Here is a 24,714-nt window from a genome sequence, read left to right on the forward strand (position 1 = left end):
TCCAAAATACTCAAAGAATGCCTACACCTCAACGATAAGAAAAGAAGCCAGTTTAAAACTGGGCAAAAGATCTGAACAAACACCTCACCAAGGAAGACATGCAAATGAGCATAGGAAGGAGGCTCAACAGCATGGCATTAGGGAATTGCAAAGTAAAATGAGATATACCAGTGTTCCACACCGTTTAGAATGGCTCAAATCTGAAACACTGACAATGCCAAAAAGCTGTGAGCGTGTGGAGCAACAGAAACTCTCATTCACTGCCGATGGCAATGCAAAACGGCACAACCACTTTGGAAGGCAATTTGAAAGTTCTTACAAAGCGCAGTGTAGTCTTGCTCTATGAATCAATTATCATGCTCGTGGATATTTGCTCAAATGATTTTAAAATTTATGTCCACACAAAACCCTGCACATGAATATTCATAGCAGCTTTATTCATAATTGCCCCAAACTAGAAGCAAGAAAGATATCCTTCATATCCTTCAACAGGTAAATGGCTAAATAAGCCATGTTATATCCATAGATGGAATATTATTCAGCAATAAAAAGGAATGAACTATCAAGCCATGCCAACATGGAGGGACCTTAAATGCATATTACTATGTGAAAGAAGCTAGTCTGAAAAGGCTACATCCTATATGTTTCCAACTATAAGATGTTCTGGAAAAAAAGAAATATTACAAAGGTAGTAAAAAGGTCAGTGGTTGCCCTGGGTATCTCTTCATCTGTCTGTTTATTTGTATACATTATAATAAAACTGTAATCCAAAGTACAGTGCTTCCAGTGAGTTCTGTAAGTCACTCTAGCTAAGTATCAAACTTGAAGGGGCATTATGGGAATCACCAAATTTGTAGCCAGGCTGGACAGAAGTGCAGACACCATGAGGATGACATTTTTGGCTCCCAAGTGAAGTGGGTACAGTCTTGTTAGAGATTTTGTCCTTTGACTTGTAGGATCTGACACAAACTCTGGGTAGCCAGGGCCAGAATGAATGAAATTGTAGGACACCCAACTAGTGTCAAAGAATTGTTGGTGGAATGGAACACATTGTTCAAAGCCAAGAATGAACTCTAATGTGAAATAATGTACCAACGTTTGTTCATCGACTGTAACAAATGAACAACAGTAATACAAGATGTTAATGAAAGAGTAAACTGTCTGGGGAGATGAAGTGCCTGAGAACTCTGTACTATTCACTCATTTTTTTCTGTAAACCTAAAACTGTTCTGAAAAATAAAATTTATTAATTTAAAATATAATAATTACACAAAAAATTAGAGTCATGATGTGTGTTTAGAAAAAGCTCAAGGGACTAGGGAAAGGTATTTTAAGGGAACAAAAATTAGCCTAAGATTTCAAGGAAGGCATCTTTGAAGATGCAACTTCTAAGCTGAAGAGTGATAGCCAAGGGACAGATGGAGGAGAAGTGTTTCAGACAAAGGGAACAGCAATCGAAAAAGCATTGCAGTTGAAGTGAAACTTGATGCACTTCAGGAGCTGAAAGGCCATTGTGGCCAGCACACAACAGTAAGAGGAGGATGGCTTGACAGGAAGCTGGAGAAGCAGGCGGGGCTGTTCAGAAGCTCCTGAAGAGAGTTACATGATTTGATTTCCATTTAAAAGGACTACTTTGGTTACTGCTTAGAGGACAGAATGGGTGAGTGGGTAAGTCTGGGATGTGCTGAGTCACACTAGGAGACTATTACAGTAGTCCTGATGTGTCAGTTACAGTGGAGATGGAGAAAATCAGAGAAATATACATATATACACATATGTGTATATATATATTAGAATGAAGAATCAGAAGAACTTAGTTGTTGGTGGGATAAGCCAATAGGTGGATGCCAGCACGTTTGCTGAGGTGGAGCACAGTAAGATGAGCAAGTGCGGGAGGTGAGATGATTAGAGGATGGCTTTCGCATTTACTAAATTTGAAGTGATATGTGAGTTACTAGTGGTGGTAGACTGAATAATGGACTCCCAAAGATGCCCATAGCCTAATCCTCCAAAGCTGTAAATATGTTACCTTACATGGTAGAAGGGACTTTGCAGATGTGACTGGGTTAAGCATTTTGAGACAGGGAGACTCTTCTGTATTATCCAGTTGGGTCCGCTGTAATCACAAGCATCCTTATGAGGTGCTGGGGGGGTGGAAGGGGTTGGATCAAAGTTGGCAGTAGAAGATGTAAACGAGTCGTTGCAGTTGTAAAAGGGGAACAGGATGATACTTTTAAGGATTATTCAAAATGTTTTGTTTTTAGAATGAGATCTCTGAAATTTATAAGCATTATGACAAAAATATAAAAAATTCCTAGAAGGCTTAGAACTAATACTTCAAAAAGGGGAACTAATACTTCAAAAAGAGAGTAAATAGAAGAGAAATAATAAGATCAAGTGTTGATCCAGGAAGTCCAGCATCCAAATACTAGAGGAGGAAATTGTCACACAACAAATGCAAGAACTGTCCCAGAACTGGGGAACAAATGTCTCCAGGTTAACAGGACCCACCGAATACCCAGAACAATTCATCTTCAGAAGGACTCACGTTACTGCACATCTTTGTGAAATTTTAACATCAGAGAAGAGAGAAGATCCTAGAAGTTCCCAGGTAGAAGAAACAGGTCATATACCCATGACTGAGAATCAGAGTGGATTGGAATTCTCAACAGAACTACCTGAAGCTAGAAAACAATGGAGAGATGCCTTCAAAATTATGAGGGAAAGTGACATCTAACCTAGAAATCTATTCTGGGCCAAACCGTATTGCTCAAGTGTGAAGACACTTTTATATCAACAAGGAATCAATGAGTTTCTCTCTCACTCTCCATTTATTAGGAAGTAAATTATAAAGTAAATGTGCATTTGCTGCACCAAATAAGAATACCACAAGAAAAAGGAAGAGATGAGAAGTTCCCCACAAAGCCTCAACAATTTTAAGAAGATAGAAATTATCTCAAGCATCTTTACTGACCACAAGGCCATGAAACTAGAAATCAACTACAAAGAAACAAAGGAGAAAAAAAGGAAAGCATGGAGATTAAGCAACATGCTATTGAAAAACCAGTGGGTTGATGTTGAAATCACAGTTGAGAAGTTTCCCACAGCGCAGAGACTTCGGCACAGGAGAGAGGTGACTGGGCTGACAGCTCTGCAGTCCTACGTGAAGTTGGGTGATAGAAGGCTTAGAAAGAATGTCTCCACGAGAAGTAAATGCATTTGAACATAGTGAGAGATTCTTGCTTCTGGGTGTGGGGAGATGAATTAATGAAATTCGAGTACAAAGCAGCCAAAAAAAAAGTGAGGAAAATTGACCATGAAAAGAAATGTAATCGTATCACTTTACACAACTCATCTCTGAATAATATTTATGTAGATATAGTAATATCAAAATACTGTGGGCTTAGGGCCAACCATGGTCACAGGGTAGCTATAATGCTAGTGTAGTTACTGTCCAGGACGTGGTACTTTCTGTAGGACTTTCAGTGGTGTAACACAAAAACAGATCCACAAATATGGATAGACACTAACAATTACCATGGTAGGGTATGACTAACCAAAGATATTACTGCACATTAAAATCTCTTTAATACGCCCTGCTGTGACCAAGATACAGCACTCTTACTTAAAAGGAGGCCCCTTGGGTCTCCTTCTGGCTTATAATGTTGCTCATGGGAAGAAATAAAGATGACGGTAGCCACCATATATTTTTATTCAATTTCCAGAATGGAGAAGTTTGTCTTTTTAAGGTTCCTGAAACACCCATGAATAGTCTGATCATAATTAGTGCTGCTGTTGTTTGAAAAGATTGAACTTCACCATCAAGCCAAAAAAAAAAAAAATCCAACCCTTGCAGGTCACATGCTCTGTGGAATTATGTAACTTCCTCTTCCCTGTTAAGACCTCAGCCACATGACAAACCAGACTGGCCCTCAATGCCTTATGATGCCTTTATTCTGGAACACATTCCCTCCCTCAGGGTTTTACATCAACAAGGTTCTGAACAATGCTTTGTTGAGCAATGTAACCACCTCTCAAAGCGCTCCTCAGCTGACTTTCCTGGAACAAATTCGTTTATGTACCTTCTAGAGAATCTCACTTAAAAAAGAATGTGTTCCTGAAAAAAAATGATATTTGATCAATCATTTTTTTAAATGCACAAGGAGTGCTCCCTATTAAAAAAAAAACACTGAAACAAATTATTTTGTAAAGCCTGGACATTCGTGAAAGGTAAACAGTTATTCCTTAGTAAATATTACTTTTTAAGTTTGGATTTAGTGTAGCTGGTTATTTGATAATAGAACATCCCTATGTACATGTAAATATGATGTAAATGTATTTATGTAAATAGTCTCTGGTGCTAAATTACCATTTCCCCGGGCATCTACAATTGTTACAAAGCTGCTTTTAACGATCCTTCACCCGAGATAATTTTGCCATAGTGAAGTGGTCAGCTGTGCTAAATATTCCATCACAGTCACGAGCTGTGTCTTTGACATTTGATAAAAATACGGTTGGTTGATATACCAATAAGTTAAATACAACTGGCAAAGAAAAGTTAAATTAACTTATAGTATGACATTTGGCTCCCCTTTCAAAAGTGTGTGTTGAATTCTGCTTTCCTAAAAAATTAAAATTTCCCATATTCAGAAATTCCTTCCCTCCACACAATAGAACTGTTTTGTGCGGTTGCTGAAAAATGTTTAAGCAAAGGCAAGATAACATGTGACTTCTAAAAAAAAATGGAGTTTCAATTGTCAGCTGTGTCATTTGTTTTGTTTCAAGATTCTATTTTCTACCTTCTTGCCCTGGCCATGATGAATAATAATTTCAAGGACAGAAATTTAAATATATCTTATCCCCTTTGGCTACAGGATCCCCGAAAGAAAAAATATAAAAAGGTGATCAATAATATATAAGAATTGATTACAGTAGATTTGAAATAGCCATGTTGGTAAAAGGATGCAGCTGTTTGTACATCTGTGTTCAAAACAATTATGATAGGAACACTCACTGCAATATTTTGTGGCCACTTATATTCAGTTTAATTTTTAATAATATCGGGAATACTTAGGAGCATCTGGGCTCTGTTAAGAACATAAAATCACTGGAATCTCTGAGTACATCCAGATTCTGCAGGAGATGTGCCACGCTGACATTTGGGTTGTCCCGAGGTTCCATCTTTTACTGGCTGTGTTTCTCTACCACACAGAAGAGTACTTTTTCAGTATGTTAAAAACTCTATTTGCTCTTAACTGTGGAATTCTACTTGGGATTCCTCCCTAAGTTGTGAATACACACACCCTTGGCAAGGACGCCAAAGGCTGTGTTCCAAGTTCCACATGGCCAGAAGGGTTCCAGATGTTCAGCATCAACCATGCTAGTTGTGCTTGCACAGACAGGAAAATGCAAAACTTCTGAGCTGTGTTCATATGGAAAATGGAATACATTCTTTATTCACTTAGTTTCTTGGTGGGTGGATAACAGAGCAACTGCATCAGTTGACCTTGGGAGCTGACCCTCATCCTTCGGCGCTCGATCTAGTCCTTCCCGTCATAACTGTTCATGTAATCGGACGTGGTCTTTGCTTTGCTTTCTTCCCCGTGGTTTCTTCTGTGTTAACCATTACGTCATCTTACAGAAACTTCCTGAGGGCTGGGGCTGTGTTTTCAACGGTCTTTCATGCCTGGCACCATGCCTGAGGAACAGAAAAGTTGTTTAGAATTCTAGAGTTACCGTATTTTCCTGTTTCTAGAAGCCACATGATTTCCCACATTTTAGCAACTCAGAACTTAAGATTTCTGTAATAATCAATGTCAATAGACTATTTCAGCTGCTGGAAGAGAAGTTGAGAGAGTTTTCCTTTGCTCAGTGTTCCCTTTCGCTCAATAGGGAAATTTAACATTCCAGCTGTTAGATTTACTTGTTTGGATTCCTTGTTGTCGTGGAAAATGCCTTCAAAAATATTACACAATGAATTAACACAGAACCACTAGGTAAGAGGCAGATTGCTATCCAATTAAAGGCAAAACACAAGGCCAGAAAGAGATGGGATTCCTGTATCTCATCCTGCACGTGTTTCAGGAGGTCTCGTTCCCTGTCTGAGGACTGGCGTCTTCTCCAGAGACTGACCCTGCGATGGCCCACTTTCTGCAAGGGAGACATTGCACGACCGCCAGCCTGACATCTGCACAGAGGTGTATGAAGCAAGCAGGGGAATCTCTGAGGTGTAAGGTCTGGGCTGCACACAGGACGTTGGGAGAAAGAGGTGAACTGTTGTTACCCGAAACCAAAGGTCTGCGTACCGTCCTCAGCAAGGAACCGTCAGGATTTGACGCCTGCGGGATGCATGCAGAGATGGGGCTTCCTGGCCAGGATCTGGGGAGGTGGCGCAGCCCTCCGAGCTCTGCCACCGGCACAAAAGCGGGAAGAGTTCCACGTGCTTAGAACAAATAGATGTCCTACGCAAAGTACCGCGTTGTTACCGGAATCTTGAAAGCTAGCAGGAAGACATCCCTCTTTTCATTCGCAAATCCCAAGAGCCAACGGGGGATGTGTGCTCCGCTCCCACAGTAGGGGATGCAAGTACTGTCCAGCTCTTGTTTCTCACATCAAGTGAGAACACGCTCTGCGTGACTTTACTGCTAATTCTTCCCGGTTTCCCCAGTAGAGCCGCAAAATAGTCTAGACGTCACCTTTCCGTTTGCTCAAGTGCATCCTCCCAGGTCCATTTCCCCTGGGACCTCCCTTCCTGAGCCCCACTGGAGGACTTCAGACTTTTTTTTTTTCGTGAAAGTACTGGGGATTGAACCCAGGACCTTGTGTGTGCTAAGTCTGCACTCAACTACCGAGCTACACCCTCCCCACTACACATTAGACTTTAAAACAATGTCTAGATGACTGGTGTGTGGACAGAGTGAGAGAATCTACCAGAATATATACAATATTCAAGTATAAATGAATATTCCCATCCGCAAGGCAAACTATTCTTTGAGTGCTCGGTGATACTGCGCCAAGTGACAGACTCTGTAAAGAAACTGTTTTTCAACTTTGTGATTGTGTATGTGACAGGAATACCATGTGGAGACATTTCATCGCAGCCAGTCATCAGAGCCTCTGCGGACTAGAGAAACATGCCGACTTGGAGCAAGAATGCACAGAAGGCAGTAAACTCTGACCTGGCTGAAGGAATGGCTGCAGGGCCAGAGAGGGCCTGGGACTGAGGGGGAAGGGAGGGAAGGGACGGGGGTGAGGACTGTGCGGGTGGGGAGGGGACTGTGGAAACCTCTGGGCAGGGTTGCAGCTGTGCACGGCGCACAGTGGGATGTGTCAGAGCCGTCAGGTTTTTGTTACCCTTACGGGTTAAGCGATGCAATGTGACACCCGTGCCCGATCAGTTGACGTGGTGGGCCGGGTACAGACGGCCTGCGGATTGATGAAACGTGTTCAGATAAACTGGAAAGCAGTGCTTCATAATGACTCATGGCATGCTAAATATGTATGTCAGAGGGGAAGGAGGACTGAGAAAAGCAAGACAATAAGTAAGGGATGAAAACTACACCTCACCTCTAGGCTGTGTATATAAATTATAACAAAGGAGGGAAAAATGCCGGAGGTGGGCTGCTGCGTCGTCAGAGCTCGCTCTGTGTCCTGGTTGCTGATTTGCTTGCTGATGTGGGTCTTTTAGAAAATCGAGGGTGATCTTGCTCCTAGTGAAGGAATGAAGTCAGGCAGCTGAACGCGGTCACCGCCGGCTGCCTCCAGGTGCGATGACCAGGCTGTGGTCACCGCCAGTTACCTCCGGGAGCGATGACCGGGCTGCTCCACAGAGTTGCTCTGACCATGTCTCTGCTGTGCGTGCCCCTCCTGACACATGAAACGAAGAGTTTCACTGTGCATAGTTCTGAAATGTCGATGAAGTCTAAATACAAGGTGGTTGAGAAACCAGAGCAGAGAATCTTCACTTACTGAAGGATCTTAAGTCAAAAAATAAATTGGTGGGGAGGTATAGCTCAAGTGGTAGAGCACATGCTTAGCATGCCGGAGGTCCTGGGTTCAAGCCCCAGTACAGTACTCTTCTAAGAATAAATACATAAATAATAAATAAATAAACTTAGTTAACTCCCCCCACCAAGTGGGACCATCTTGAAAACTGGTTTCTCCTGATGCCTGTCCCTCGGCTTCCTGAACCTCATTGTAAGCGGATAAGGTAGGGGGTCCCAGAGAGAGAGAACCAGGCATCTCCCTCTTGACAGAAGAGCAGCTACAATCTAAGCATGGCCACAATGCCTGACCTTGAACAGGTCCAGTAATAATTATCTTAGGGGAATAAAAAAAAAAAACCTTTTGTCAGGCGAGAGATAATAAATCAGTTGTCAACTCCCAGTTCTGTTTCAGTGGTAAAGATTATAGCCTAAAACACTTTCTTGAGCTGTTTTGCAGAATTTAAACCCCCCTCAGCACCAACCACCAGATCAGCTGAGACCTAAGGGATCATGTGATGCTGACCTTTTCTGACCCTCTTGGCTTTAATCAACTAAAGCCTGGACTCCGTCGACCTTTGCCCCAATTCTATGCTGAATTCCCCTTTGCTCAAGCCCCTTCATGAATATGCATGTACCCTCAGCTTGAAGCTTCCCCAGTTTTGCTGCTGGGGAGACACTGCTTTGGGAAAGATCCCCGCGTTCTCCTTATTTGCTGCAAGGAATAAACCCTTCCTTCTCCTGCTCTTTAGCTCTCTGGATCTTTCGGCTTGACACCCACCGAGACACGAACCCAGTTTTGGGGTAACATCATAGCCTTATGAAAAAAATTAACTTGAGTACTATAAAAGAAAAACAGCATTTCCTCAATCTTTGGTCAAGAATAATTTTAAAACAGCATTAAAATGGTACTCAAGTGAAAACATTGCCTTAAAAACGGGAAGTAGAAAGCTAGAAAGAATGAAAACAAACTAGGCATGCAACTCAGGGAGACGGGCAAAGTGTATCAAATAACCCCAACGAAGAGAAGAAAGGAATCAAGAAACATAAAAGCAGAGCTTAACGAAACAGGAAACAAAACGCATAAACTTGACCAATATCATCAAAAGTTTGTAAGTTGAAAAACTCACTAAAATAGGTAAATCTGATCAAGAGGAAAGAAGTTACGTATAAACCACAGTAGAAACAAGAAAGAGATGTAAGTTCAGGCACAGAGATTTTAATGTTATTAAAAAAAGCCAGTTTGTGTATCTCTAGCAACATACCTGGAAATTTAGATTCAAATAATTACTCAGAAAAATGCAATGTACTGACTTACTGAATAAACTGTGCTTCTTAGCCGAGATGGTCATTAGCAGGGATAATGGCTTAAGATGGACAACTTTTTTCTGGACAGCTGAGGTTTGTCAGCAGATCCCACAGTTTTTCTTCTCTTAGTTGTAGGTTTATCTATTTTCAAAGCTTGACTTTTTGTGCGTGTAATTTAATTCTCTCCCCTTCATCAGAGAACGTCTGACTTAAGCTTGGAAACCTGCAATGGGAAGGGATGTCGGGGGGGGGCATTTCTTCTGTGTCCCCATGACCCCTCTCACTGGATGTTTGTCTAGTACCCGCCCCCTCGCGGGCCCCGACACCGCCCAGGCAGGGAGAGTTGTTGGCGGAGCTTAGAAGCTGGAGCAGTTGTCATCCTGCCTCGGGGCATCTCTGTTTCTGGTGCCCATCGCGGTGCTTTCTCTGCTGGTCTGCTTGGTACAGTCTTAGAGCCCTTCGTCCTCAGGGGGTCTCCTACCAGCCAGCTCCTCTTTCTGTCCCATCCTCAGCTCCTGCCTTCTGGGGTTTCCTCCCACACGCATCCTTCCTCCTGGCACCATGTTCCCTCCTCTCCTCAAGGCCAACCCTTTGGGCATGTCCTTTGAAAGATGACTCAGCTAAAGACTTTCTCTGCACTAATGAATTTGTCTACAAAACAGAAACAGGCTGGCAGACACAGTAAACAGTCTTACGATTGTGGGGTACAGGGAAAGGAGGTGGGAAGGGATCAGTTTGGGAGTTTGAGATTTGCAAATGTTAACCACTATATATAAAAATAGATTAAAAAAACAAATTTCTCTATAGAACAGGGAACCATATTCAATATCTTGTCATAACCTTTAATGAAAAAGAATATGAAAATGAATAAATATATGCATGTATATGCATGACTGGGACGTTGTGCTGCTCACCAGAAACTGACATATTGTAACTGACTGTACTTCAATTAAAAAAAAAAAAAAAGAAAGACGTTCTCTGCCCAATTCCGGGGGCGTAGGCTGCTTCCTATGAAGCTCTCTCTTCTTTGTCACCCAGAGGCTCCAGCAAGTCTCAGCTGAGTCACTCAAATGCCAGGGAGCACGTGACAGGCTCCCGGAGTGGGTCTTTGAAAACCCCTCATCTGGTTTGCGGTGAGGGGAGAAAGCTCTCATCCCGTTGTCACGTGGGGAGCACCCAGCACGCGGACAGCGGTCATCAGAGAGCTCCCACTGCTGAATGAATCTCCCATCTCCTGAAGACTTCCTCACTTCCGCTAAAAATGCCTGTGACATAAAATTCATACTTTACGGCAAGACAAGGAAAACTGAAGCAGGAGGAATTTCCTCTGCCCTTTGGCCCCCTCTCTCTGCTCTACTGTGCGCTGTGTGTATCTGCATTTAAGCACCGGCCAGACCAGACCCCCCCTCCCCCATCGGCAGAAATACCTGCTCAGCCACAAAGAGCAACAATCTCCCGGCACCAACAAGACAACTCCTTCAAAGACAACGTTCCTCCTTGGTCTTGTAAGGGGCCCACTGAAGACTTCAACCTGGATTGTTCAAACCACCAATAATACGTCACTGAATGGACAGCCCCCTGTCTCAAAAAACCTACACAGTTATGTTTCAACTTTTAACACGCAGAACAATTCTTGGAGCTTTCTGAGATGCCGTCCCTGGGTTATAATCCTCAATTTGGCTCGACTGAAATTTTCCATTTGTTAGATCCACTGATTAATTTTTCAACACTCCTAAAATACTAAATAAAATAAGTGTTTAAAAAAATGTCCAACGAAGCAATTTTTTCCTTGGCAACCTGTCAGCCGAGGGAGGCTGACGTGGGGTTCTACGAGGTGAGCTGCCCAAACGAAAAAATGCACGAGGAGTTGCCATACCACCCGACAGACTTCAGCTGGAGACACCACAGGGTTAACAACACTTTATTGCCACAGGGAGGTGCACGCCTATGATGCACCTGTCCTGCTTTTATCTGTTTTCTGCCAGCACATGCACAACCTGAGTTTCCTTGTTCATTAGGCTTACAGAGTATCTCTAGCACATGCGTACTTCTATTTCCTTTGTTCTAAATCTTATATAATTGATGCATGCGTGGAGCAATTACTTACTGCATACTATAAACATGCTCTGATCGTGGCCTTGGGTCCCAGGGCCTTAACTCATCTCAAGACCAGCTCACACAACCCTTCCTCTTAGGATGCAGCCTTGTGAGTGTCCAGATTTTTTGTGCCTCGGTAGCATGCTCCACCCTGAGCAAGTCAGAGAGACTCTGGTCTTCCCTAACCATTCTGATTTTCCATTTTTATTTTACTTTGCCCCCCAGGTATTCCCTTTCCTCTCACTCTTTCAACAAACATTCTGTGCCCGTGATGTGGCAATATTCTTCCAGGGGTTTGGAATATAGCAGCAATTAAAACAAGCAAAAACCATGGACCTACATTGTAAAACTTCTAGAAGAAGTACAGAGGATCTACATGCACATTTATAGATACTGATTCATCTCTATGACCTTGGGATATGCAAATAGCACATTTTTAAAAGCCTTGAAAAGTTGATCACATTGAAATGAAAGTCTTTGTAGATCCAAATACACACGTCTACAAAGAGAAAGGATGTCACGTGTTAGGACGCCTGCAATTCACATGACACACAGTGGATCAGCATGCGAAATAAGCCATGAACTTCTAAAATTCACAGCGGGGGAGGCTATAGCTCAGGGGTAGAGCACGTGCTTAGTGTGCGCAAGGTCCTGGGGTCAATCCCAGCACCTCCATTAAAAAAATAATAAATAAACCCAATCACCTCCCTCCTAACAACAACGAGGAGAATCAGAACAGCAGCAACAAAACACTTGGTACTAAAAAAATTCAGTAAGAAAAAGGCAAACGACCCGACGGGAAACGGGACGAAGAACATGAGTAGACAGTTCACTGAGGAGGAATTGCGAATGACCAACAATGAGGAGAGGAGGGCAAGTGTCATTAAAAGACAGTAAAATGCACACTTGCACTGAAATAAGACCGTATTTGACATTCATGAGATTTAAAAATCATCCAGTTGGACGGTAAGAAGCGCTGGCGAGGCTGCAGGGCACCGGGAGCGTCCGCGCCCCCCGCGCCGCTGGAGAGGACACGGCTGTTCCGCTAAAACCAAAGCTGCAGCCGCACAGCTCAGCAGGGGCGCTCCCGGCCGCACGCGCTCCGCCCCGGCTTCTCACGCCAAGGACCCGGCAGGCTAGTACAGGGCGAAGTTAATTCGGTGGTACAAGGCGTGTCCTTTTTTAATGGAATGAGATGGAATAGGAAGGCTAGATTAGAACTCAATAGGCAGTGAGCAGGGTAGTTATCAGTAGGTCCGGGCAGTTACTATTTTTGGAAACTTTAACTTCTATTACTTCTGTGTGTGGTGGGGGCATTTTACATGACGTACCTTGCTGTGCTCCCTAAACGAAACTCTTGTAGGGTTGCAACAGGTGGGACATACAGTAAAAAAACTATTCATTGTTTATCTGAAATTCAAATTTAATCGGGTGTCCTGTATTTTTATTTGCCAAATCTGACAACCCTAATTTGCATATGTACACAAGAAGACGATATAATAACATTGAAATAGCAAAAGAAAAAAAACCCAAAAACAACAAAGAAAGTGCAAACAGTGTAAAAGAACTTCCCCAGGAGGATGGATGTATCATTCAGTGTGCTCATTCAGCGAGACACTCAGCTGTGGTTAAAATTAACTAGAACTACATGCTGATGACTCTCACAAACAATGTTGAGTAAAGACAAGTAATTTGTAGAGAGATATATACAATGTGAAGTTTTACATACACGTATTAAAAGCCTAAACACTGTTATACACTTAACAGAGAAATACACGTGTGGAAAAGTATGAAGGTGGTATAAATATAATGAAAATCAGGCTCAGGATGGCAGGGTCGGCGGCTGCGGTCTCGGGGAGAAAGGGCTTAGGGAGGGGCACGCAGGAAGCGCAGCTGCGCTGGTGAAGTTCTATTCCTTTAAGTGGGTCATGGGAACGGCAAGCATTTACCATAATGTTTTCCTAGGCTGACAATGTTGAATTAAAAATGAAAATACTATATGATCATCTTAATAGATGCTGGAAAAGTGTTTGATAAAATTAAACACCCATTTTGATTATCAAATAATTACTAATCTAGAAATGGACACTTCTATCATATACACATAAGAATAAAATAACAATACCTTTTAATATGCTTACGAACACATAAACAGGTACACTATGAAATGAAAAGTTAATTGAAGATTAAAAGGAAAGACGTAAGTAAAAGAAACTTTACGACCTCCTGCAAGGTGAGAAGAATCGTCAAGACAGCTACTAGCGTGTGAAACTGCTTTGATGCAAAAACTATAAACCAACTAGATTAAAAAAATTTTTTTTTTCTTTGGGGAGAGGTAATCGGGTTTATTTATACTTATTTATTTATTTAAACGGAAGTACCAGGGATTGAACCCAGGACCTCATGCATGCTAAGCACAGGCTCTAGCCCTGACCTATACCCTCCCTGTCAACTAGATTTTTGAAGGCATTGCATTGCCAAGGGAATCTCAAGCCTGTTCTGCAAAAATCCTGTGGTTTTTTTTTTTTTGAGTCCTTAAAGACACCTTCAGGTCACCTACCTTGTAACAAAAAAAAAAGCCATGCAACACTCAGGGTGGACTCTCTCCCTAAGCTCACACCAAACGTAGCCACAGAGACCGAGTCACAGCCAGCCACAGAAGGCTCAGGACCAGTGTTGCCCTCTGCTCAGATCCAGGCGTATCCAGACAGGCTCTCCTAGGACCTGACGCCGCTGGGCCATCAGCAGGTATCTGCAGGTCCTGCGCAGGAGGACTCACAATCGGCACAGACCTCTGTCGGCTCTGTGCCACCTGCTCTTCCCTTACCAGATGGCAGGTCCTATACTGCCGTCACTGCAGTCCCACTCAGCCAGCACATGGAGGGTGCTGGGTGGGTACAGGAAAGAGGAGGCAAATAGCTCATGTTCTAGCTGACAGGCTGCTAGACCGCCGGGACACCACAGAAACGACGGCACATCACCCAGGGAGGCTGCATTTTGAGTCAAATGAAGTTGCTGGATGAGAGTCGTGATTATTTCTCTAGGAGGGGAGGGGAGGGTGTCCTCTGTACATAAAGAAGGATGCTTTTGCAGTGGGAAAGCCTAAAAGATGCCATCTGAAATCAAGTGATCAAAGGTAAAATTTTAAAAATATTAAAAATCAAAAAAAAATTTTTAAGTTAAAATCATCAGTGACTGGAACATTGAAGCTGTGCCCCAATAGGATGCAATGACAGGAACGTAGCCTCACTTCAGTGTTGTTTCTGCCAGAGATACGTAACATAAATGTCAGAGAACCTTTCGAAAAATCCTAATCAAGGGACAATGTGTAGAACTACAGCATCTGCATCTGCAACCCCAACAAAGTCACGAGAGTCAAGGAAAGACGGAAGAGCCGTTCCAGCCTGAAGGGGGCTGAGGACGCATGCGTGACAGCCAGGCACAGCCGAGATTCAGAACTTAATCCCTTGGTTTTAAAAGACAATTTGAGACCACTGGCAACACTGGAACGTAATCTGAAAATTAACATTTATTTCCTGATTTTGAGGATTGTGCCTTGGTTGTGCTGAGAATGCTCTTGTTGTCGGTAACATACCCTTAAACAGCTGTGGGTGATGAGCAGGAGGGCAGCAACTTACTGTCAAACAGTATAGGAAAGAAAATCCATCGTACTGTGCTTCCTGGTTTTCTGTAAATTTGGGATTGTTTCAAAATTAAGTAAAATTGAACCTTTAAAAAGAGCTAAATTATTGAATAAAAGGCAAGTGGGTCAATACAGGCAAAGGTGTAGGGAGGCTTCCCCAGGCCTAGATGCTGCTGGCTCCAAGGTGTGGGCTGCGAGGCTGGGCTCTGCTTCTAGGGGCTGGGTCGACACGGTGCCTTCTAGGATTCTAGCTCCTGGTTCCACCGGTGCGGGCAAGGGTGGCTGCTTCCGGTTTCCTAGCTACAGAGGAGGTGCCATGTACATGGCTGTCCACCAGAGGGCGATATAAGCTTTACCTTTTTAAAATAGGATATTCCCTAGTACAAACGTACATTAGTGGAAAAAGTAATGAACACCCTCCAAAACAACAAAAGCGTAATTTTTGTATTCTGGTTTTTGCTATGGTTGGAGCATGTTTAATGTTTTCTCAAAATGCACACTGTTAGAAAAATCAGGCAAATGTGAGATAAAAAGTATTGCTAGGGACATTCTAGAACAATAAAAGAGTTCATCCACCCAGAAATTACAATAATTATAAAAATTTATATTCACCTAACAACGGAGTCCCAAAATACATGAAGCAAAGCTGATAGAATTTGAAAGAAATAGGCAATTCAACAATAATGGAGGCTTCAACATCCACCTTCCAATGTGATAGAAGGAGCAACTTGACAGGTGGCAAGCAGGGGACTACAAGACTTGAGCAGCCTTAGAAGCGAACCAGACTTGACGGACACCTGGATATCACGTAACAGCAGCGGAATACAAAGTCTTCAAGTACCATGTGGAGCTTTCTCCAGGGCAGATTTATGTTAGACCATAAAACAGTCTTAATAAAGACTAAAATCATGGAAAGTATGTTCTCTAATCATGATGGGGAAAAAAAAGAGTCCAGAAATAAACCCTTACCTGTATGTTAACTGGTTTTCAAAAAAAGCGCCAAGAGATTTCACTGGGAACAAACATCCTTTTCCACAAATGATGCTGGGCAACTGAATATCCACGTACAAGAGAGTGAGGCTGGACCCCACCAACCTCATACCATATACGAAAATCAACATAGCATGGATCAAATACCTCAAGACAAGAGCTCAATCTGTACAACTCCTAGGAGAAAAATAGGCGTGAAGTCTTCCAAACCTTGGATTAGACGCATCTTAGACATGACGCCCAGAGTATAAGTAATCAATTAAAAAATAGGGAAATTGGACTTCAACTAAATTAAAATACCTTTGTGTCTCTAAAGGCATTATCAAGAAAGTGAAATGGCAGCCAGTAGAACGGGCGGAAATGTTTGAAAATCATATCTGATAAGGGTATAGCACCCAGCACATTGAAATAACTCTTGCAATTGAACAACGGAAAGACAAGTAGTGAGTCAAAAAAAATGAGCAAAGGATTTCAACAGACATTCTCCAAAGAAGATTTACAAAGGGCCAATAATCCCATAAGAAGATACTCAACGTTATTAATCATTAGAGAAATGCAAATCAAAACCATGATGAGATGTTACTTCACACGCATTAGGATGGCTACAGCCATTAATCCTTTAATGGCTCCATTAAAAACATGGAGACCACAGTAGCTGTTGACAATGACATGGAGAAACTGGAACCTTCATATGCTGCTGGTGGGAATGTAAAATGCTGCAGCCACTTTGGAAAACAGTTTGTCAGAAAAAGTTAAACCAAGTGTTACCGAACCAGGTGCCTTTGCCTCTCTTCGCACAGCAAGCCAAACGCTGAGATGCTGAGGTCTGCAGCAGAGGGAAGGCTGGCTCAGGAGGCAGCCAAGCAAGGATGCCTCAAATCACCTCCCTGAAGGCGAGGGGCTTGGGATATTTATGGAATAAACCTGAGGCCTGGGGAGCGTGGGGAAGGGTGATGGGAGATAAGGAAAAGGTGGGGTGGTAGAGCATGCTTAGCATGCACAAGGTCCTGGGTTCAATCCCCAGTACCTCCTCTAGAAATAAATAAACCTAATTACCTTCTCACAACAAGATTTTTTTTTTTTTTAAAGTGAGGTCAAACTTGTCCTGCGCCGGTACAACTAAGCTGCATGCTTCTCCGTGGGACGCCTGTCCTGAGAGGTGCTCTCCGCCCTCCGCCGTCAGAAAGTCTGGGTCAGACATTTGAGCCCAGTTGGAGGGTCCACGGTCCCGCCCAGTCTTAACTGGCTTGCGCCCGAACTGGACACAGCTGACTCCAAGTTCCTGCGAACCGCCTCGGGCAGGCACCTCGTTCGGGCTCCGTGAGGCCTGGGGGATGCAGCTTCTTGGGTCTAACTGAAGAGCACCCTTGGCTTCAACGGAGCCACCGTATGACCCAGCAAATCCACTCTTTCCACTCAGGAAATTTAAAACACATGTTCGCAGAAAAACTTGACTGTTCACAGCAGCGCTGTTCATAATAAGCAAAAAGTGGGAAAGGGCCCAGCCCCCTCTTCCTCGCTGCCTCCCCCTCACCTGCCCCCCCTTCTCCTCTCTCTCCCTGAGCTCTTGCCCTCCTGCTGAGCGAGTCTGGGGGACCATGGCTCCCGCTTCTGTTCTCTGCCCAGAAGGCGCGGATCAATGTGAGGCTTAAAAGCAAAGCAGCCACCTTGCCTCTGATTCTCGTCCTCAGACCTGCCCCCACCCCGGGGGACGGGAGCGCCCCTGCGGTGCGGCCAGCAGCGCTGCCCCGGGCCGGGGCCAGGCCTTCGCAGCATGAAGTCATTTGTCAACGGATGTCCGGCTCCGAGTGCGCCCACGGGGGTCACATAAGCGCGTGTGTGAAGATCTTGGTGCGAAACACAGATGCATTGCCTGACCTTTTCTGATCACAGACAGGATGCTTCTTTGTCAGGAATCAAATGGTCGATTTGCTCTCCGGTTGGTTGGCTGTGTCTCCTTGAGGCCAGGGTCTGCCTGTCTTATGGCTTCTGTGTCTCCAGCACCTAAAAGGTGCTTTACACCTAGGAGGTGCTAGGTTAACGCGAATGAATGAACGATTTGCTGAGAAAGTTACCCATATCTCCCTGACGACCTATCAGCACCTTGCGCACACTTGATGTTCAGAACACATTTGACAAATCAACTTGATATCGGAACGTGTAGGTGGTGTGTATACTGTTCCCTAGATCCATAGGCAGGTGCCTGTTGGTTCCATTGAACTTCCTGTGGGCTTCTGGCCTGTGCAGGAAACACGCCAGGCTTCAATGCAGAGAAGTTGGGGTTGTGTCCTGGACTTACCACTTAATGACAATAAACACTTCTGAGCATAGATTGTGCCAAGCCCCTGGTGAAACATTTCACACACATCATCTTATTTCAACGTCTATGTTATGAGTCCTGCATGACCACCATCCCTCTTTTATAGATAAGAAAGCAAAGACTCGAGGAAGGCAGCCTCTTGAGCCGTGGCGCACACCTTGTGGCAGTGCCAGGATGCAAACCCTGACTGAGTCCCGGCTTCCACTCCCTTGACCACGGGCTATTTCAAGCTATGCGACGTTGCCCACAACACCTTCATGATGCCTTGCTTCCTCACCTTTAAAACAGCTAAGACACCTGCCTTGCTGAACCTAGTGGATTATTTCGTTCAAGTAGGAAAATAGATGTCGGGAGCTTTTAAAAAGTGAAAACCTCAAAACTAATGTAAAAATGACGATTCTCTTGATAAGAAATAGAACTTATCACCGCCTCGTTCTCCAGTCTGCTCAGTGGACTCATTAGATATACCAGACATTTACAACCTTGACACCGTGTGTTTAAGATTCAAAACAATATCTGAGAATCAGATATTCTGTATATGCTATAGCATAATTGATTTTTTTCTAAGAAAAAGAGTTGAAGACATGGCTCAAATGTAAATAGACATATTTCCTACGAGCTTATTATGATCCAGAGGAAACTCTAATTCAAAAAGACACCTGCACCCCAGTGTTCATAGCAGCTACTGTTTACAATAGCCAAGACATGGAAACACCCTAAATGTCCATCAACAGAGGACTGGATAAAGAAGATGTGGCATATTTATACAATGGAATACTACTCAGCCATAAAAAGAATAAAATAATGCCATCTGCAGCAACACGGATGGACCTTGAGATTGTCATACTAAGTGAAGTAAGCCAGAAAGAGAAACAAAAGTACCATATGATATCATTCATATGTGGAATCTAAAAAATGACACAGATGAACTTATTTACAAAACAGAAACAGACTCACAGACAGAGAAAACAAACTTATGGTTACCAGGGGGTGGAGGGATAAACTGGGGAGTTTGGGATTAGCAGATACTAACTACTATATATAAAACGGGTAAACAACAAGGTCCTACTGTACGGCACAGGGAACTAGATTCAACACCTTGCAGTAACCTGCAGTGAAAAAGAACATGAAAAGGAATCTGTATGTATGACTGACTCCCTATGCTGTACACCAGCAATTAACCCAACATTGTAAACCAACTTCAATAAACAAAAGAGCGTATTATGAAAGCCCCAGATTAGTCCCCTTGGTTCTCCCGCTGACTTGCCCTGAATTAGGGACCTGACGGGCAAGTGCGAGGTTTTGTACCGATCGAGGTCACCCACGTGCCACCGCCGAGTTGGTGTGACTTGTGAATTCAGGAAGAGAACTGCTTTGGCTCCGGAGTGTGACCATACTCACAGCTCATTTTATTTCGGGCGGCCACCCTGCAGGGTGAGCTCTGTGAAGCCGCTTGCAGCATTTCTTAACCAGCAGGTTACATAAGCCACGGCTTCACTTGTGCTTTCGGCTCTCTGTTCCTCTGGTTTGCATTTCCGTGTTTTGCACACATCTGTTCACGGGGATGGAGTGTTGGACTTGGTCCTATATTCTCTGAGGTCCAGAACAGTCTTTCCTCTGCACGTCAGTGTGTTCCTGCCGCTGCTCTCCAAGTAAAGAGGATACTGGCAGGCCGTGGATGGATCAGACCGCTTAGACAAGCTCGTTCCACGCCAGACCTTCTGGCGACGAAACACACTCCTTCCTGCATCAGGGCGTTGACTCTAGGTCCTGCTGCCGTGGAAACCCCACAGGCCAGAGCTCACTGCTTCCTCGTTTACCGCTGTGTTCCCAGCGCTGACGCAGTGCCTGACACACAGTAGGTGCTTAGCATGTGTGTGGGGGCGGGGGGGGAGGGGGGATGACACTTCACAGTTTGAAACATAGCAGAGAATGAAAAAAGCACCAAACAGCTTTCCAACTCAGCTAGCGTGTATTTATTTCCCAACCCTCTGATCGCTGTGCTGAACACATGGAAACGTCATAAAATCCGCACAGGAAACTCTATGCACTTGACTCATCAGAAAGCCTTGTAGGAACTTCCTTTCAGCTTATTAATAGTTTTGACAACTGTAACAGGCGTCTGAATCCCCACTCCCCAGAGCGGAGGCAGCGCATCGGGGGTGTGACATCGGTGGGAGGACATGTGACAGCAGGAAGAAGTGACATCCTCAGGAGGAAGACAAAAACCGTATGTAAATGAGGAAAATACGGATGCTCAAGCCTCTGCTTTTCCTCAGCCCGCGACAGATACGCGGGTGTGTGTGTTTCCTGGGCTTCCGTTGTACAGCAGAGAGGCTGTGAGTGTGGAGGGAGACCGGGGTGCAGAGGGGAGGGCACGGCTGTGTTTGGAAGCAGCCTGTGGTGTTCTGAGATGCCGTGGGGCGGGGGCCGAGCTCCAGGATGTTTCCCTGGACTTGAGAATGTACTTCTTCACCATCTTGAAAACCTTTTAAGTTTGACAAAATTATAGAGTCACAGGAAGTTGCAGATAGCTCCTAGTGGTGCCAGGTACCCCCCTTTTCCCATGTGTTTGTTCGTTTGCTTTCACTTGTTTGCCTGAGAGGAGACACCAAAGGGTTAACTTGTTTGGTTATCAGGTTGGCGTTTTCTCCGACGGTGACATCCTACTCTGACAGACACGTGAAGGTTCAGCTTTTCAGGAATCATGGAGAAAACAGAAGTAGTGATTCAAGAAGCCCACCAGTCTAGATACATGTAAAGTGCACAAAGCCCTAGGGAAACCCTAAATGGATGGAGAAATCTATGCACTGCCATCCAGTGATTGGTATTAATTATGATCATGAATCATCCATGAGAAAACATTCGTGGTCTGTGTTTAAGGAGGCAAAAATGCATGAAATAAAGCAATGGATTCTATAGTCAAAAGCTGGAAACGAACCAAATGTCCACCAGTAAGGAATCAGTTAATTAAATTATAGTACTAAATTCAGTCAGTGGAAAACTATATACACATGAAAAATGAAGAGCTCTAACCTATAATGAAAAAGAATATGAAAAGAAATATATATGGAATATATACATGTATATGTATGACTGAAACATTATGCTGTACACCGGAAATTGACACATTGTAAATGGACTATATATTTCAATTAAAAAAAGGAAAAAAGTAAAGCAGTTGATGTAAAAAAAAATGAAGATCTCTATGCAGATACACATCTAATACCTATATATGTATTGTCATTGGAAGTACACACAGGACAGTGCCCATTTTTTAGTGCTATAAAAAAGCAAACTCTTTGCTAGAACCCCATCTTTGCATGTGTGTTTCTGTGTGACTCACCGACTACCTCCGTGTCGTCAAGTGCAGAGGTCATTTCTTTGTCATCTTCCTTGGCCTCAAAGTAGCATGTGATGCGGATAATCTCTCATCTTTCTTCAGCTGCATCCTCCTCTTCCCGTGACACCGTGGTTTCCTGCTTTTCGCCCTGGTTCTTCCTCGCCCACCTCCTCTGCACCTGCTCTCTGATGCTCCTCAAGAAGCGGGCTTCTCTGAGGCTGGATGTTGGACACTTTCTTTCTTTGGGCTCTGTTGTCTCCCTAGGTGATCTTATAAGGTCTGTGGGCTTTAAATGCCACCCAAATGCCGAGGACTTGAGATTTCTATTTCCACCCCTGACTTTTCTCCCTAGCTTTGGGCTCAAGTTCAATTCTTGATCTGACAGCATGGCGGTCTGCATAGCTGAAGACAGCATTTTGATCTGTTGCCTTCCAAAGTCTCTCTCCCTACTCCCTATATCTGAATTAGCTCTTGCCAACCATTTGGTCTTACGTCTTAGCCAAGCTTCCCCTTCTTCACTCTGATCTGATCTATTCTGCCTCCTTCTTGTTCTTAGATATCCCAAGTTCATCCTTATCTCAGGACTTCTGCATTTGGTGCTCTCTCTTCCTGGAGTTTTCTCTTCCTTCTGGTTTCTACTTGGCTAATCTCTTTTTGTCATTCAGATCTTAAATGTCACCTCCTACCTCCTCGGAGAGCCCTTCCCTGGTCACCGTATCTTCAGTCTCCTTCACCCCCCAATAGCTCGCCACACCTTGTTTTCTTTTATTCATGAGTCATATATTATTATCTGCCTCTCTACTGAAATAGTGTCTTCATTAGAGCAGGGAATCTGTCCATCCTATTCATGCTTGTCCACAGAATACCTTCTTTGAAGAGTTCTTGGCACAAAATGGTGCTCAGTCACTAAGTGTGCATAGAAATAAAGTTTGGAAGGTTACATACCAAAGAGTTAACAGTTGTTACTTCTGAGTGGGGAACACTAGAGGAGATAAATTATGAACTGGCTTTCACTTTTAATGAAGGTATGTTTCAGTTGGTCTTAAATTATTTGAAATTGTATTCCTTTAACAACTAGAAAAGTTAATAAACATTTTCAATTAGAAAAAAATGGCTGATAAAGTTTTGATGCTTTAAAATAAACTGTTCATTTGGAAGATGAATTTACACCGGTTTCTTTCTTGAGGATGTTAGGTAAGTAACATGTTACTATATATAGTAAAATATCTATGATTTTGTAAAAGCTCTGAAACATGAAGCAGCAGAAACCTTTCACCCAGTTCTCTTTCCTTTGAACTTGACTGCTGTATCACTCACCAATCATTCAAACTGATTTCTTCTTTAAAAGGTAGCAAGATGAAATCATTAGCTTAATGATTTATTTTTCTTTAAATTGTTATATTTTGCTTCTCTACTTGGTATGTTCATCCTGAACAGATTTGTTTACTCTTTTGATAAACATACTACATTTGTAATATTAGCTGTCATTCCAAGGTCTGAATGTTAAGTCAACATATGTGTGAGGGACCTTCACCTGATCAATTATTGCAGGTATCTGATTGTTTTGGAATCTCTTCTGACAACTGTGGACTTAGTTCAAGGCTAGTTTTTGTTTTTTTTTTTCTAATAGAATGGTTAATTGTTTGCTTTGGTCACTTAAGTAGGGCATCTCACCGTATATAAAACGTCTAGCTGGAGTCTCTGTTGTGACATCCTTGCCTTTCTCACCATAGACTCTCCTCCTCGGAATTTTGGCATTAGTTTTGCAAAATGATGAGCATGTCTCTGATCTGGGGGATTGTTACAGCTGTGTGCTGTTGTTTATGGCTTATTCTTGGCATGAGGAGAAGGTAAGGAAAGTTTTATCTTTAAATTGCTTTTCTGTCCATTCATTGAACGTTCTTTTACCTTCATTATTATACAGTAAGTTTGGTTTTCTGTGCTAAATTTTTCTTAAATGTTCTTCCTTAATTCTTTTAAAATTAAACAATTTAAAATTTAATTTAAATTTACGGTAATGATATGTAATCGGTAGGTGAGTGGTAATGTAAAAATGTTCACACTTGCCAAATGTAACTGACAGAAATTCCATAAGCCCTCTGTGTGTTTATGTGTACGTACAGAGTCCAGGTTAGTAAGAACACAGATGGTGAGTGGGATGTGAAATTCCTCTCGTGGGGATTAAACAGATGCTCTGACTATATGCACGTTCTGTTTTCAGCTTGGTCCCCTGCGTTGTACAGACTCAGCCTGAGTTAGACAGGGGCACAGCGATTGCACTCATCATTCTACTCCTCTTTTGTTTCTTATTAATGATCATCCACCCTGGTGAACTGGGGAACAGCTAAATGTATGGGACATCCTTTTTGTTTGTATGTATCACTTATGATTGGTTCAAGAAGACAAGAAAGACAAGTAGAGTCAGATACAGAGCCATAGTTTAACTTCTGATTGGCTCAGAGTATTGGGGGTATAAATATTCTCTGCTGTGTCAGTCTGCAGACGCTAGAATTACTCACAGCATACCTCCAGCCATGTAGATTGCTATGTATTGTCCACCTTTTACAGGTATTTTTGTCCTTTTATGGTATTTTTTCAGGCCTGATAGTTTCTAGTCTTAATCAAACTACTTACCTGCAAACTATAAAAATAAAAATAATTATTTTATGCTATATTCTTCTACCAAGAGGGATGGTGGTGTACGTTGGAAAATAAACATTATATTCTTAAATAAAAACATTTAAAACAGCAGGAAAGAGCACTGAATTATAATAGATGATCCTGTCAATACTTACCTGACTCGGTTTTACTTTATAGTATGCTAATTTCTCAGACTCCCCCGACCTCCCACCCTGCTTCGGCTATTATCACAGAATAGTAGCAGGTTTCAACTAGGAAGATATTGAAAACTTCAATTCTGCAATCCTTTCTGTTATTCAGTATCCTGTATCTTTAGAGAAAACAATCAAATGAAACATTTGGAGAGACTTAGGCAAATGATGCTTAGAAAAAACATAAACACTAGAACGTG

At 43.0% G+C, this 24,714-nt stretch overlaps 1 protein-coding gene across 1 annotated transcript in view; it reads left to right on the plus strand.

Annotated features, from left to right (window-relative positions):
- The window catches only part of CYP7A1 (cytochrome P450 family 7 subfamily A member 1), a 36,331-nt gene that overhangs the window by 4,828 nt on the left and 6,789 nt on the right, over positions 1 to 24,714 (plus strand). The gene's annotated exons all lie outside the window — the stretch shown is intronic.

This window comes from Vicugna pacos, chromosome 29, assembly GCF_048564905.1.
Source record: "Vicugna pacos chromosome 29, VicPac4, whole genome shotgun sequence".
Lineage (NCBI taxonomy): Eukaryota > Metazoa > Chordata > Mammalia > Artiodactyla > Camelidae > Vicugna > Vicugna pacos.